Source organism: Lissotriton vulgaris, chromosome 4_1 (genome assembly GCF_964263255.1).
Source record: "Lissotriton vulgaris chromosome 4_1, aLisVul1.2, whole genome shotgun sequence".
Lineage (NCBI taxonomy): Eukaryota > Metazoa > Chordata > Amphibia > Caudata > Salamandridae > Lissotriton > Lissotriton vulgaris.
The window spans coordinates 1,643,606,936-1,643,611,781 of NC_141691.1; the positions used below are offsets into that span (position 1 = coordinate 1,643,606,936).

The 4,846-nt window shown below is 39.1% G+C and overlaps 1 pseudogene; it reads left to right on the plus strand.

The window, feature by feature from the left end:
• Positions 1-474: 474 nt before the first annotated feature.
• Positions 475-2,171, plus strand: LOC147724349 (uncharacterized; annotated as a pseudogene).
• Positions 2,172-4,846: the final 2,675 nt, after the last annotated feature.

A 4,846-nucleotide genomic window follows, 5' to 3' on the forward strand; every position in this document is an offset into this window, starting at 1 on the left:
CCTGGTTTGAATTGATGGTAAATTGCATGTGCAAACATCTAAATTTGCGAATATTTGCTATTTGCATTTAGAGAATTGGTATTAGTGATTCGCAAATACTCACTCGTAATATACGGGCACATGCATCAACGTTTGAAAATGCGATTCCTTATTTGCGATTTTTAAGGAATCGCAAATAAAGAATCGCAATTTGAAATGCATGATTTTTTTGCAATTTTTTTGCGATTCGGTAAAAATCGCAATTTTTACCAAATCGCATGATTTTTGCGAATTCTTAATTGCGAATTCGCATTTTGCAAATTCGCAAATTGCGAAAAAGCACACATGATGAATCTCAATGTGATTACAACCAGGAAGGCAGCAGAGTAATTGCACACAGCTGCTCCTTGGTTTGAAGTGGAGGTGTGGCAGTTGGCTTTTGGAGCTCAGCCTGGAGGAACTGCAGCAGACTGTGTGGCTGGATCTTTGAGAAAAATGGCTAATGAAAATGCTGTTGAAGATATCCAAGCCAGGAAAAGAAAAATTAAATTCAGTGACCAGGAGCTGGAAATACTTATTGAGGAGGTCACTATGAGGCAGGACCAACTTTTTGGTAAACAATCTTTGAAGGTGCCTGAAGCAGTTAAAAGGAAACTCTGGCTTGCTATCCAAGCTAAGGTGAATGCTGTGGGTGTTGCACATCGTGACATAAATAACTTACAGAAACGCTGGTATGACCTGCGCAGTCATGCCAAAGAAAGAATTGCAACCAGGATGAAAGCTGCCAAAAGGACTGGTGGGGGAACCCCCAGGGATAGGCCCAATACCCCCCTTGAAGACATGGTGGAAGGTACACTTTCAACTGAGGCTGTTGTTAGAGTAATTGACATTGATACGTCTGAGCTTGCTATACCTTCTGAAGGTAAGACTTTTTGAAATGTATTTTTCAAATGTACAATGTGAGTGAGAGAGGGCTTAAAAAGATGTTATACCTGCTTCAATTTCACTCCTCTCTTGTACTACTTCATTTATGTTTCCCAAACCTGATAATTAACATTTTTAAGTCTGAAAGCAGTGCATCATGGGGGTTGTAGTTTCTTCAAAATTCCAATATGCTAATAAAAAGCAAAGTTTGTTAAAATAATTATAGTCTTTTAGGAAACCAAAGTAGTCATGCAACATGTGATTTGTAGTTGAGAAGCAATTTTGCAAACAAGGTTAAAAAGTGCAAATTTATAAGTAACAGACTGCTTGCACTTTTTTCAATCAATGATACACAACAAGAAATCATGGAAAATGAATTGACAGAGTTTAACACTCAAGAAGGACATGACACAGATGACTCAAATGCTGCAACTTCATCATCTTTTATTTTTCAAAGAAGGGAAAGACACAGAGTGCACCAACTGCAGCAGTCTGGTAGTGAAGAAGATCAACATGTTAATGTCTCTGAAATGCAGACTGTTGAAACTCCAGCAACCTCTAACCCAATGTAGAGCAGGCGTAATAGACTTCAACAGTTTTATAGGCGCCGGTCACAAGCATCACAAAGAGGAGGAGCTCTAGAGGATAGCAGCACCGGCAGTGTTGTTGAGGATAAAATCCTTAAAGTTCAGCGCCTACAAGGCAAAGGCATTAGAGTCATGAAGGGAAAACTTGAGCACATCAGTAAAGAGTTTTGTGCCATGCACAACAGTATTAAACAAATGACAAATGTAATTGATAAAGTGCATAAAACAACATCTGAAAAGCTAGACCGCATTGCTACTTCTTTGGGGACACTGTGCACAGTGATACAGACCCAGCAAGTTGGAAGTGCTAAGAGGCAACTTAGAATAATGACTTGCATGCAGGGTCACACCAGGGGAATGTCTCGGCTTTCAATCACTACTGCTCAGCTCTGCAAGCAGACAGTTGGCATGCATGTGGAAATTAAACAAATTTGAGCAGAGATTGCCAGGGGAATGGGGACACTCCATAATGCTGTAGAAAGAATACAAAGTGCTGCTGAACCTGCAAACCAGCTTCAAATTGGGGGTAGTGAAGTTGGCAGAAGTATTAGTGGCATACTTGACCCAGCCTTACTTGGGGCACGCCGTAGCAACAGGAAACAAAACATTTCCAGCAACATGGCCATGGGCGATATGATAATTACAGGAAAAGTATTAGGGGTGCGTGGACGCAAAAAATAGTATGGTACCTTTTCAGCTACATTTTTGACAAAAAGGTGTCCATCTCATTTAAAAATCATTGGGGCATATTACCAAGCAATAGCCATAATTATCGCTATTGCTTGGTTAGAGACAAAAATTTAAGGCTGAGCTGCGGCGATTTTTATCGCAGATAAACCTTGGTATTAATAAAATAAAATAAAAATGTTAGATCAGGAAGGTCGCTGCAGGTGTAATTTGGGAACTAAGGGAGACCTGCTGCATATCGTGTTAGATTGTCTGACACTCCTAGATCATAGGAAACTTTGGCTGCGCCCAGTTTTTATAAAATATGATGTAAAAACAAGTTCGCAGGTGGCCAGCCTCTTAACAGAAATCCCCTACATCGATATTGCAATTGCCCTCGGGAAATTTATAAAAGTGGCCCTGAGTGCATTGAGAGCCAAAGAATAACATGTAGTACTGTATGGATTTTAGCGGAATGAAATCGTTTAGAATGGTAAGAATGTGAATAGGTTTTAATATACAAATATAAGTTTTAAGATAATTATAATTATTACTGACGTTTTGTACTTTTGATAATGGTGTGTATGATCTTTTAATGGACACATTTTTAAAAATAAGTGTATGAATTTATGGTGCATACTCCATTCTGCGTTATGTTCACTGTATTGTTTAAAGACTATGATCATAATAAACATATATTTTGACTTGACTTGACTTGGTATTACCAAGGTTTATCGCAAATGCGATAAAAATCGCCGCAATGCATGAATATCGCTGAAAAGTCCGCGATATTCATGCATTACCGAGCTAATGCTCTTAGCCATGTTATCCCCCTCCCATTGGATAACATGGCTAAGAACTGCTCAGGGCAGGTGTTAGCTCTTGGAGATATTCGCGCTTAGCGCGAATATCTCCCAAAGTTGGTAATAGGAGATAGCGATGTTAGCGACTGTTTCCAGTCGCTAACATCTTGGCACGCCCACTTTGCATGTCATTAGTGATAAATATCACTGACATGCAAAGTGGGGCCCGAGATGGTCGCTATCTTCTACTAGCTGACGCTAACTGGTGTTAGCGACAGCTAGGTAATAGGGAGATTATTTTATCTCCGCTTTCTTGGCTTTTAAAGCCAAAAAAGCGGAGATAAACCCCATTGATAATATGCCCCATTGTTTTCTGTTTTAAAATGAAGGCAAAGTAATTTACTAATTCATCAAAATGCAGTTAAATTTCAAGCTAAAACTGCATATACTTTACATTTTGAAAAATAAACAGTTTACAGTCATGCATCAGATTGTCTTGTGTGTTTCTTACCTTTTTTTAAAATAATGTTGTGTTATCTCTGCCCTTCTCCTTCTACCCTCTGCTGCTTCTGGTCCATGTAATCTTGGTTGGGGTTGTTGAGGCTGATTATCATTTTGAGGTAGTACATCATCCACATCCAGTTCTATGCCTCTATTAGTGGCTAAGTTGTGCAACATTGCACATGCAGCAACTATTTTACCGAAAATTTCAGGACAATATTGTAAAGCTCCACCAGTCTTATGAAAAATGTGAAACCGAGATTTCATCACACCAAAGGTTCTCTCTATCACATTGCGGGTTGATATGTGAGCATGGTTTTACTGCTGCTCTTTTCTGGTTGCTGGATTGAGATATGGTGTTAATATGTATGACCTCACTGCATAGGCACTGTCACCTAAAAAAAGTGATAATGACAGATACAATGCATGAGTAACATGTGTCTAAAAGAAACTGGGATATGTTAAAAACAAAAAATTATAATTACCAAGCAAATATCCATCTCCAAATTCGCCTGCAAGCGGTCGTGTGTGGATGGCACTGTCTAAAAATGTAGGAGTCATGGGTACTTCCAGGGTAACTTGCCACTAAGTCTGTGATAGTTTTAGAATTGCAAATTGCTTGTATGTTAAGAGAATGGTAACATTTCCTGTTGTGGAAAATGTACAAATTTTCAGAGAGTGGGCAAATGGGAACATGTGTGCCATCTACACAGCCAATGACATGTGGAAAATGAGCCATGTTATAGAAATCTAACTTGGTTTTTAGCAAATCCTGCTGTGTAGTAGGGAATTTGATGTGATGCCTTATCCTTTGCAAAATGGCATTCAGAAAAACATTGAAAAATCTAGAAAGTGAACTCTGGGAGACACCACCAGCAATGGCTATTACACCCTGAAATGACCCAGAGGCAAGGAGGTGCAGTGAACACAATACCTGAACATGGATTGGTATGGCTTGTGTCCTGCGTGTTTGTCTGTGCAAGATTGGGTCCAATTCTTCTATTAAATTTAAAATTAAGTGAGCCTTAAGCCTATACTTATCATATATTTCTGCTTCTGTCTGCCCTAGTAAGGTAATGTGCACTTTGAAAATTCTCTCTTGAATCAACGTTCTCCTCCATCCTGCAGCTGCTCTCAACCTCTGCCTACGTGCCAAAAAGAAAAGTGCTGCCATTGTGGAAAAAGGTTTGATGCTTTCTGAGGCCCCTTATATGCACTCTTGATGGATGTCACCTGTTTTGAGCAATTTCGAAAAAATTACCACCAGGTTTGACTTCTTCTTATTTTAAGAATTCCTATGTGCAATTTCTTAAGAAATCGCAAATAGCGAATTTTCATGCATTGTAATTTTTTGCAAAAAAATGCGATTCGCTGCTTTAACGATTT